The following is a 12,675-nucleotide window of genomic DNA, read 5'->3' as shown; positions in this document are numbered from 1 at the left end:
CTTATACCACAGAGTCCACCCACTGGTGAAGGTTCTGAGCCCCACATCAGGCTTCCCAACCTGGGGGTCCGGCAATGGGAGGAGGAATTCCTAGAGAATCACACTTTGAAGGCTAGCAAGATTTGATTGCAGGACTTTGACAGGACTGCGGCACACAGAGACTCCACTCTTGGAGGGCACACACAAAGTAATGTGTGCATCGGGACCCAGGGGAAGGAACAGTGACCCCATAGGAGACTGAACCAGCCCTACCTGCTAGTGTTGGAGGGTCTCCTGCAGAGGCGGGGGAGTGGCTACGTCTCACCGTGAGGACAAGGACACTGGCAGCAGAAGTTCTGGGAAGTACTTCTTGATGTGAGCCCTCCCAGAGTCCACCATTAACCCCAACAAAGAGCCCAGGTAGGCTCCAGTGTTGGGTCGCCTCAGGCCAAACAAACAAAAGGGAGGGAACCCAGCCCCACCCATCAGCACACAAACGGATTAAAGTTTTACTGAGCTCTGCCCATCAGAGCAACACCCAGCTCTGCCACCACCAGTCCCTCAGATCAGGAAACTTGCAAAATCTTCTTAGATAGCCTCATCCACCAGAGGGCAGACAGCAGAAGCAAGAAGAACTACAATCCTGCAGCCTGTGGAACAAAAAACACATTCACAGAAAGATAGACAAGATGAAAAGGCAGAGGGCTATGTACCAGATGAAGGAACAAGATAAAACCCCAGAAAAACAACTAAATGAAGTGGAGATAGGCAACCTTCCAGAAAAAGAATTCAGAATAATGATAGTGTAGATGATCCGGGACCTCGGAAAAATATTGGAGGCAAAGATCGAGAAGATGAAAGAAATATTTAACAAAGACCTAGAAGAATTAAAGAAAAAACAAACAGAGATGAACAATACAATAACTGAAATGAAAACTACACTAGAAGGAATCAATAGCAGAATAACTGAGGCAGAAGAATGGATAAGTGACCTGGAAGCCAGAATGGTGGAATTCACTGCTGTGGAAAAGAATAAAGAAAAAAGAATGAAAAGAAATGAAGATAGCCTAAGAGACCTCTGGGAAAACATTAAACGCAACAACATTCACATGATAGGGGTCCCAGAAGGAGAAGAGAAAGGACCTGAGAAAATATTTGAAGAGATAATAGTAGAAAACTACCCTAACATGGGAAAGGAAATAGCCACCCAAGTTCAGGAAGCACAGAGAGTCCCATACAGGATAAACCCAAGGAGAAACCAAGACACATAATAATCAAATTGGCAAAAATTAAAGACAAAGAAAAATTATTGAAAGCAGCAAGGGAAAAATGACAAATAACATACAAGGGAACTCCCATAAGGTTAACAGCTGATTTCTCAGCAGAAACTCTACAAGCCAGAAGGGAGTGGCAGGACATATTTAAAGTGATGAAAGGGAAGAACCTGAAACCAAGATTACTCTACCCAGCAAGGATCTCAATCAGATTCAATGGAGAAATCAAAAGCTTTACAGACAAGCAAAAGCTAAGAGAATTCAACACCACCAAACCAGCTCTACAACAAATGCTAAAGGAACTTTTCTAAGTGGGAAACACAAGAGAAGAAAAGGACAGACAAAAACAAACCCCAAACATTAAGAAATAGGTAATAGAAACATACATATCGATAATTACCTTAAATGTGAATGGAATAAATGCTCCAACCAAAAGACACAGGCTTGCTGAATGGAGACAAAAAAAAGACCCATATATATGCTGTCTACAAGAGACCCACTTCAGACCTAGGGACACATACAAAATAAAAGTGAAGGGATGGAAAAAGATACTTCATACAAATGGAAATCAAAAGAAAGCTGGAGTAGCAATACTCATACCAGATAAAATGACTTTAAAATAAAGAGTGTTACAAGAGACAAGGAAGGACACTACATAATGATCAAGGGATCAATCCAAGAAGAAGATATAACAATTATAAATATATATGCACCCAACATAGGAGCACCTCAATACATAAGGCAACTGCTAACAGCTATAAAAGAGGAAATCGGCAGTAACACAATAATAGTGGGGGACTTTAACACCTCACTTACATCAATGGACAGATCATCCAAACAGAAAATTAATAAGGAAACACAAGGTTTAAATGACACAATAGACCAGATAGATTTAATTGATATTTATAGGACATTCCATCCCAAAACAGCAGATTACACTTTCTTCTCAAGTGCGCACAGAATATTCTTCAGGATAGATCACATCTTGGGTCACAAATCAAGCCTCAGTAAATTTAAGAAAATTGAAATCATATCAAGCATCTTTTCTGACAGCAATACTATGAGATTAGAAATCAATTACAGGGAAAAAATGTAAAAAACACAAACACGTGGAGGCTAAACAATATGTTACTAAATAACCAAGAGATCACTGAGGAAATCAAAAAGTACCTAACGACAAATGACAATGAAAACACAACGATCCAAAACCTACGGGATGCAGCAAAAGTAGTTCTAAGAGGGAAGTTTATAGTTATACAAGCCTACCTCAGTAAACAAGAAAAATCTCAGATAAACAATCTAACCTTACACCTAAAGGAACTAGAGAAAGAAGAACAAACAAAACCCAAAGTTAGCAGAATTAAAGAAAACATAAAGATCAGAGCAGAAATAAATGAAATAGAAACAAAGAAAACAACAGCAAAGATCAATAAAACTAAAAGCTGGTTCTTTGAGAAGATAAACAAAATTGATAAACCATTAGCCAGACTCATCAAGAAAAAGAGGGAGAGGATTCAAATCAATAAAATTTGAAATGAAAAAGGAGAAGTTACAACAGACACCGCAGAAATACAAAGCATCCTAAGAGATTACTACAAGCAACTCTATGCCAATAAAATGGACAAATTCTTAGAAAGGTATAACCTTCCAAGACTGAACCAGGAAGAAATAGAAAATATGAACAGACCAATCACAAGTAATGAAATTGAAACTGTGATTAAAAATTTTCCAACAAACAAAAGTCCAGGACCAGAGGGCTTCACGGGTGAATTCTATCAAACATTTAGAGAAGAGCTAACACCCATCCTTCTCAAACTCGTCCAAAAAATTGCAGAGGAAAGAATACTCCCAAACTCATTCTATGAGGCCACCATCACCCTGTTACCAAAACCAGGCAAAGATACTACAAAAAAAGAAAATTAGAGACCAATATCACGGATGAATATAGATGCAAAAATCCTCAACAAAATACTAGCAAACAGAATCCAACAACACATTAAAAGGATCATACACCATGATCAAGTGGGATTTATCCCAGGGATGCAAGGATTCTTCAATATACACAAATCAATCAATGTGATACACCATATTAACAAATTGAAGAATAAAAACCATACGATCATCTCAATAGATGCAGAAAAAGCTTTTGACAAAATTCAACACCCAGTTATCATAAAAACTCTCCAGAAAGTGGGCATAGAGGGAACCTACCTCAACATAATAAAGGCCGTATACGACAAACCCACAGCAGACATCATTCTCAATGGTGAAAAACTGAAAGCATTTCCTCTAAGATTAGGAACAAGACGAGGAGGTCCACTCTCACCACTCTTATTCAACATAGTTTTGGAAGTCCTAGCCACAGCAATCAGAGAAGAAAAAGAACTAAAAGGAACACAAATTGGAAAAGAAGTAAAACTGTCACTGTTTGCAGATGGCATGATCCTAAAGATGCCAGCAGAAAACTACTAGAGCTAATCAATGAATTTGGTAATGTTGCAGGATACAAAACTAATGCACAGAAATCTCTTGCATTCCTATACACTAATGATGAAAAACCTGAAAGAGAAATTATGGAAACACTCCCATTTACCATTGCAACAAAAATAATAAAATACCTAGGAATAAACCTACCTAAGGAGACAAAAGACCTTTATGCAGAAAACTATAAGACACTGATGAAAGAAATTAAAGGTGATACCAACAGATGGAGAGATATACCATGTTCTTAGATTGGAAGAATCAACATTGTGAAAATGACTATACTACCCAAAGCAATCTACAGATTTAGTGCAATCGCTATCAAACTACCAAAGGCATTTTTTACAGAACTAGAACAAACAAATCTTAATATTTGTATGGAGACAGAAAAGACCCCTAATAACAAAAGCAGTCTTGAGCGAAAAAAACAGAGCTGGAGGAATCAGACTCCCTGAGTTCAGACTATACTACAAAGCTACAGTAATGAAGACAATATGGTACTGGCACAAAAACAGAAATATAGATCAATGGAACAGGTGAGAAAGCTCAGAGATAAACCCACACACCTATGGTCAACTAATCTATGTATGACAAAGGAGGCAAGGATATACAATGGAGAAAAGACAGTCTCTTCAATAAGTGGTTCTGGGAAAACTGGACAGCTACATGTAAAAGAATGAAATTAGAACACTCCCTAACACCATACACAAAAATAAACTCAAAGTGGATTAAAGACCTAAATGTAAGGCTAGACACTATCAAACTCTTAGAGGAAAACATAGGAAGAACACTCTTTGACATAAATCACAGCAAGATCTTTTTTGATCCACTTCCTAGAGTAATGGAAATAAAATGAAAAATAAACAAATGGGACCTAATGAAACTTAAAAGCTTTTGCACAGCAAAGGAAACCATAAACAAGACGAAAAGACAACCCTCAGAATGGGAGAAAATATTTGCAAATGAATCAACGCACAAAGGACTAATCTCCAAAATATATAAACAGCTCATGCTGCTCAATATTCAAAAAACAAACAACCCCATCCAAAAATGGGCAGAAGACCTAAATAGACTTTTCTCCGAAGAAGACATATAGATGGCCAAGAGGCACATGAAAAGCTGCTCAACATCACTAATTATTAGAGAAATGCAAATCAAAACTACAATGAGGTATCACCTCACTCCAGTTAAAATGGTCATCATCAGAAAATCTACAAACAACAAATGCTGGAGAGAGTGTGGAGAAAAGGGAACCCTCTCACACTGTTGGTGGGAATGTAAATTGATATAGCCACTATGGAGAACAGTATGGAGGTTCCTTGAAAAACTAAAAATAGAATTACCATATGACACAGCAATCCCACTTCTGGGCATATACCCTGAGAAAACCATAATTCAAAAAGACGCATGCACCCCAATGTTCATCGCAGCTCTATTTACAATAGCCAGGTCATGGAAACAACCTAAATGCCCATCAACAGAAGAATGGATAAAGATGTGGTACATATATACAATGGAATATTACTCAGCCACGAAAAGGAATGAAATTGGGTTACTTGTAGAGGTGTGGATGGATCTAGAGACTGTCATACAGAGTGAAGTAAGTCAGAAAGAGAAAAACAAATATCGTATATTAACGCATATATGTGAAACCTAGAAAAACGGTACAGATGAACCGGTTTGCAGGGCAGAAATTCAGACACAGATGTAGAGAACAAACGAATGGACACCAAGAGGGGAAAGCAGCGGGGGGGTGGGGCTGGTGGTGTGATGAATTGGGAGTTTGGGATTGACATGTATACACTGATGTGTATAAAATGTATGACTAATAAGTACCTGCTGTATAAAAAAAAAAAAGAAGGGGAAAAAAAATGGTGTTGCATAAAACCTTTTCAGGAACTGCAGGTCGAAACATGGGTCATAGCCGAGCCAACATTCTATAAAGATACTGACCTTTCTGATACAAAGGAATTACCTGGCCAAAGCTAACCCTGCTCCCTCGAATCCACACTGCCAGGATGTCTCAAACGCTCACCACAGGCTTCACTGGTGGCGCAGTGGTTGAGAGTCCACCTGCCGATGCAGGGGACACGGGTTCGTGCCCCGGTCTGGGATGATTCCACGTGCCGCAGAGCGGCTGGGCCCGTGAGCCATGGCCGCTGAGCCTGCACGTCTGGAGCCTGTGCTCCGCAACGGAAGAGGCCACAACTGTGAGAGGCCCGCGTACGGGAAAAAAAAAAAAAAAATGCTTACCACTATTTCCTCTTTTATGCTAAAGCATCAAAGCTTCTGTACAGAGATGAATGGATATCCCTTACACATTTTATTGGATATCTGCAGGAAAACACTATGAATGGTTCTATCTTTGAATATTCATTTCTGAAACAAAATGTTCCACCATACATACAACTCTTCTCTCAGAAATGACCTATCAATTTTTCTATTTATAGTTAGGAAAAAAAGATACTCATTTAGGGGCTTGTCTACTTTCTAATCTGTCTTACCAACTCTAGTCAAAGAGAATTTAAATCTTCCTTTTCAATGGAAAAAACAAAAACAAAAAACCCATAGACCAGGCTCTTTGCAGGCAGTGAGAGGCAGGAAGGTGAGGACACAAGGTTAGGGGAGCAAGAGATGGTTGACTGCTTACTCGACATAACTCCAAAATCCAGAGAACACACAAGACATTGAAACAATATGGAAAGGTGACCACAATGGGTTTCCTATGTGATCTGAGAGCTCTTCTATTGTCTAATATTTACTGTGAATTTATTTATCACATTAGATTCTCTCTCCTAACAGGCCTGAGGAAATATGACACTGGACGGTTAAATTTTGCTCGGAGAATAGGGAAGAAGGGGTCAAGGGCTTGAGTATTTTCCCGATGTTACAGTCCTGGCTGGGTGCCATGAGAACTTGGGTCCTAGAGAGGGAAGTAGAGGGCAAGGGAGGGAGACAAAAGGGCCGTCCCTGTCCATTTTCTCAAATGTCAGGCCCACCGCCCAGGCTCTGAAACTTCAGTTGTAATCATAGCCCTCTTATTTTCTGCTAACAGATGTTGAGTTACCAGGCCATTGCAGCTCAACCACATTTTTGCAATTTGGGTAAAATCCCTGGTATTAGAAAGAAAAGAAAGTTGAAAGGCTGATCCTGTTGGACCATAATCAACTCTCACAAGACCTATTATTTTTGTTTGTTTGCTTTTGGTTTGTGTCATCTTGAGCTTTAGTGCTCCCTTGATATAAAAGAAAATGCTAACTAAGGTTATGGACAGGAAAAGAATCATCCTGCACACCTCATTGTTTTTTATCATGTATTCATTTCTTACTTCTTTCCAAAAATAATTATAGATGACTTTATAAGAAAGAAAAAAAAGTATGTATACATATATATGATATATATATGTTATACATATATATACACACACATATTCACCTATTTATCAATTATGCCAACTATTTATATGTATATATGATAAAGTAGAAAGAAAAACTCATGGCAATGATTTAAAAATTTTAAACTTAGCACACTCTCTGTAACTGAGCATTAAGAATGGTTTTGAGGGGGTTCCCTGGTGGCACAGTGGTTAAGAATCCGCCTGCCAATGCAAGGGACACGGGTTCGAGCCCCGGCCCAGGAAGATCTCACATGCCGCGGAGCAACTAAGCCCATGCGCCACAACTACTGAGCCTGAGCTCTAGAGCCCGCAAGCCACAACTACTGAGCCCATGTGCCACAACTACTGAAGCCTGCACGCCTAGAGCCTGTGCTCTGCAACAAGAGAAGCCATGACAATGAGAAGCCCGCACACCGCAATGAAGAGCAGCCCCGGCTCACTGCAACTAGAGAAAGCCCGCGCACAGCAACGAAGACCCAACACAGCCAAAAATAAAAAATAAAATAAAATAAAATAAAAATAATAATAAAAAAAAGAATGGTTTTGAGGGGACTTCCCTGGTGGCACAGTGGTTAAGAATCTACCTGCCAATGTAGGGGACACGGGTTCAATCCCTGGTCCAGGAAGATCCCAAATGCCGCCATGCACCACAACTACTGATGCCTGCATGCCCTAAAGCCCATGCGCCACCACTACAGGGCCACGCACCACAACTACTGAATCTCACGCGCCTAGAGCCTGTGCTCTGTAACAAAAAAAGCCGCCTGCGCACCGCAACAAAGACCCAATGTAGCCAAAAATAATAAATAATAACATAAATAAATAAAAGAATGGTTTTGAGCCTCCAAACAATTCAAAGCAAAAACAGAAAAAGGTCAAATATACATAGTTTTGCAACAAGTTTGAGTTTCCTCAGGGGGCTGTCCTTTTCTCTTTCCACATATCAGGTTAAAGCAGATCTTATTTAGTTTAGGAAATGTTGCTCCCAGTCTCTTATTTCAGACACACGAACTAGTTAAGATATATTTTATGAATATTCTCTTTTACCCTTATTTTTCCAAATACATAGGAGCTCCAGACTCAGAAACTGTAGCTGAGTCTACTCCAGCTCATCTGCAGTCACACACGTTGTAGAAACACATGGCACATTCCCAGAAGCATTATCTCAATGCAGGAGGTTATACACAGGGAATTAATAGATGAAAGGAGAGGCTACATATCCTAATTCTTAATCTTCTGCTATTTCTGCTTGAGAAAAAGAAAGACATTTCAGTAGAACAAAAATTGTTTTAAAATTACACACATCAAATATCTGAGACAGGACAAAGGGTATATGGTCAGATCTTTTAAAAGTAAGTAAAGTTGATAACCAAAATGTCCACGGACTTATTTGCAGCTCTTCTTTAACCAAGGAACAAAAAAAATAGAAGGGCTCAGTTAAAAAACCCCAACATCTAGAGATGAACTGGATTTTGTTGCCACTAAGCTGTTTTACAAGAAATGCAGTAATCTGATGCTCAGAGGTCAAGTCTCTTTAATAATGGATGGATCAGCATTTAGAAAACTATAGGAAACAGATCCTAGACCAGACCTTCTGTCTGGGGTGGAGGTCATATAATTGAATGAAATGGCTTGGGAGTCTAGGAAAAGAGTAACGATCATCTCTCCTTGTGTATGAAACACACATGCTTCTCTAACCCAATTAGGTAACTGACTCCTTCAAGACCAAGAATTTTCAAACTACTCTAAAAACATGCTGCCTCCAGATTCAGATCCAGGAGTCCCCACTGAAGTCTCATTTTCCTCGATACGCTAGTTCTCAGCATGCTGCCTGACTCTGCTGGCACAGCTGCTATAAAATTGTTTTGTATGCGCATGCAGTTCAACAGGTTTAAGTGAAATAAAATATAATTCGAATACAGGCAAGACTATTTCATGTGATTTCTAGAATAAGGGGTTTTTTTTTTTTTTAAAGAACAGTATTGTTTTGTGTTGATTAAGCCACTGGATCCCAGGGAATGCTGTAGAAAACACTAGGAGAATTCACTACTTAATGTTTTCTCATTTATTGTAACTTTTTTTCCCACCATAGAATATTAGATTAAAGAATGCTGGTGTGAACAATGAATATGCAGTTAACATACTTTACTGAATCTGTCCTTCTGGAAAACTTCATTGAGAAAGTTAAGCGCTATGTACAAGCGATTTGCTTAGGATTCCTTAGCATTCTATTTCAGCTTGTAGTTTTCAATCCAAAAAGCTAACATTTGCTTTATAAGCTTTCAAAACATTTAGTAAGCATATACTCAAAAATCCACATGGGAAACAGATTTTATACATTTTCTGCACTTAATGTTCTATTTTACAATACATTTCTTAGGGCTTCTAAAAACTATTTTGGTCATATTTTTAAAAATTCTGTAAATCGTTAACTCATCCACAATTGACTATGGTAAAATACAGAGTAAAAAAGTCCTTTGTCTCTGACCTAGGAGTCTTGTATCTTCTACCAGCATCTATCAGGTTAGCTTATTAGTAGGGTAAATTTTCCGATCCTTCACAATTCTTGGTAACTCTCATTAAATTATTATAATACAAATGTTCTGTTGAGACCTGGACTAATACACTATTTTCCCTTTCCTGTTCTCCAAATCAGGGATGTGTATTGTGAACATGACACAAAAATCTTGCTTTCATCTTCTATCACTTCTTTGGTATAGAAGAAAGTCATGCTTTATATATATATACATATATATATATATATATATATCTCCATACATGTGTCCATAATGCTTTATATAATAAAGGTTTATATAATTGAATTTACCAGGCCAATATGATCAAGTCCTTTGGGGGAAAATTTCTAAAATCATATATATTCCCTAACACAAACGAGACTACCAAGTACAGAATCACTCGCACTCTCTAGTACAAAGCCCAGGACAGATGCAAAGTTGATGCTGAAAATGATGTAGGACTACATTCTGAACACACTCTAATCACCTTACTTGCTCCCTAAATAACCTGTAATGGTTCTCCATGGCCAGCTTCCTGATAATTGAAGCCCTTTATAATTTGATCCCGTTTCATATTTTCAAATTTATTTCCTATTACTTTCTTCATACACTCTACAATTTAGTCAAATCTAACCACTACAAAGCATAAAACTGCCCCATACTTTGTATTTTATTTATTTTATTGAGGTATAATTCACCTACCATGACATTCACCTTATCAGAGTGTACAAGTCAGTGGTTTTTAGTACATTTACAGAGTTTTGCAACCATTAACACTATCTAATTCCATAACATTTTTTATAACCCCCCGAAGAAATTCTATACTCATCAGTAATCACTTCCTAGTCCCCTTCTCCCCTCATTCCCAGCAACCACTGATCTGCTTTCTGTTTCTATTTTGGACATTCTATACAAATGGAATCATACAACCTGTGGCCTTTGTGACCAGCTTCATTCACTTAGCGTACTGTTTTCAAGGTTCATCCATGTTGTAGCTGAAATCAGTACTTCATTCTTTCATATGATTGAATAATAATCAATTACATGAATATACCATATTTTGGTTATCCATCAGTTGATGAACAGTTGAGTCTTTCCCCCGTTTTGGACCATTCTGAATAGTGCAGCTAAAAACATTCATGTACAAGATTTTGTGTGGACTTGGGTTTTCATTTCTCTTGGGTAAATACCTAGCGGGTGGGATTTCTGGGTCATGTGGTAACTCTGTGTTTAACTTTTTGAGGAACTACCCAATTGTTTTCCAAGATGGCTATACCATTTTACATTCCCATCAGCAATGCATGACTGTTCCAATTTCTCCACATCCTTGCCAACATTTGTTATTGTCTGTCTTTTTCATTATAGCCATCCTAGTGGGTGTGCAGTGGTACCTTTGTGGATTTTATTTGCATTTCTCTGACGACTAATGGTGTTGAGCACCTTTTCATATGCTTGTTGCCCACTTGTATATCTTTCTTGGACAAGTGTCCAAAAGCTTCAAAGCTTTTACTCATTTTTAATGGAGTTGTCTCTTTTCATTGTTGAGTTTTAATGGTTCTTTTTTTTTCTTCTTTTATTTTATTTTTTAATTCCAGCTTTATTGAGGCATAACTGACAAATGTAATAGTTTTGTATATATTCTAGATTCTAGACCCTTATCAGATACATGATTTGAAAATACTTCTCCCATTCTGTGGCTTGTCTTTTCACTTTCTTGGTAGTTTCCTTTGAAGCAAAACTTTTAAATCTTGATTAAATTAATTTATTTTTCCCTTTGCTTGCTTGTGCTTTGTGTGTCCATCTAAGAAACCACTCCCTAATCCAAGGTCAGGAGTATCTCATAATTATTTTATTGAGATATCATTCACATACCACTCTTATGGACTTCTTTTATTGTGAATATAACAGACACACCGAAAAGTTAAACATAAATGTATAGCTTAATTAGTTATTATAGAACCATCCCCAGGTCAAGGAACAGAACATTGCCAGCTCCCCAGAAGGCTCCCTCGGTGCCCCACCATTGCTTCCCAGTCATAGCACCCTCTCATCTTCATGGCAAGATTGTGGTTCTTGAAGGCAAGTCCCAAATCAGATCCATCTTTGTATTCAAACAGAATTTATTATAGTGCTTGATAGCAAATATTGTTGAATGAATTAGCAAAGAATGGAAAGTCAGTTAATTTACCATCTAATAGCATCTCTTATAAATTTTTGATTGGTGAAGAGGTTTAAATTATTGCACAAAGCTGTGTTTCTCAATCTGTCTTTGTCTTTTGTTTGTTTTGCCCCAGTCCATCTTAGGTACATGACACATTTTGATGAATTAATGGCTCACTCTAGGTAGGGGAAGGAAAAATAATAATATCGAAAAATAAGGAAAAATAATAATATCAAAAATACCTGGGAATTCCCTGGTGGGCCAGTGGTTGGGACTCTGCGCTTTCACTGCCAAGGAGGCGAGTTCAATCCCTGGTCAGGGAACTAAGATTCTGCAAGCCGTGCAGTGTGGCCAAAAAAAAATAATTTGCTGATAGACATTTATTGCATGCTTACTGTATACCTGAAACTGTGCCAAGCATTATGTCACTCTTCACAACACCCTTGATGAGATATATATTTTTCTCTCTCCCCTTCTCCCCTCTCTATCCCCCACCCCCCATTCTTTTGTTTTACCAACAGAAGCACCAAGGCTTATCAAGACTAATTAACCTGCCCCAGGTCACAGCTATCAAACAGCAGAGAAAGAATGTAAAACCAGGCAATCTGACTCCAGAGCCTACATGATACAACCCTCCACTCTTCCCAGGTAATTGTGATTCCCAAAGTACCTGAGAGCTGCCCTTAAATCTGATCAGGAGAAAAGATGCTCACTGGACCCCTGGCGTCTTTCTCAGATGTTCTTTCAGATGTATAGATTCTTAGAACAGGAAGTGTTCGATAAATGGTGTGTATCGTAACATATTTTCTTATTGCGATCTTTGCCCCATTCTTTTTTTTTTTTTTTTTTTTTTTTTTTCGGTACGTG

Source organism: Delphinapterus leucas, chromosome 5 (genome assembly GCF_059928025.1).
Source record: "Delphinapterus leucas isolate spDelLeu-1000000601 "Yukka" chromosome 5, BTC_Dleu_Yukka2, whole genome shotgun sequence".
Classification (NCBI taxonomy): domain Eukaryota; kingdom Metazoa; phylum Chordata; class Mammalia; order Artiodactyla; family Monodontidae; genus Delphinapterus; species Delphinapterus leucas.
The sequence above is the reverse complement of the archived record's forward strand: the minus strand, read 5'-3'. Positions refer to the sequence as shown.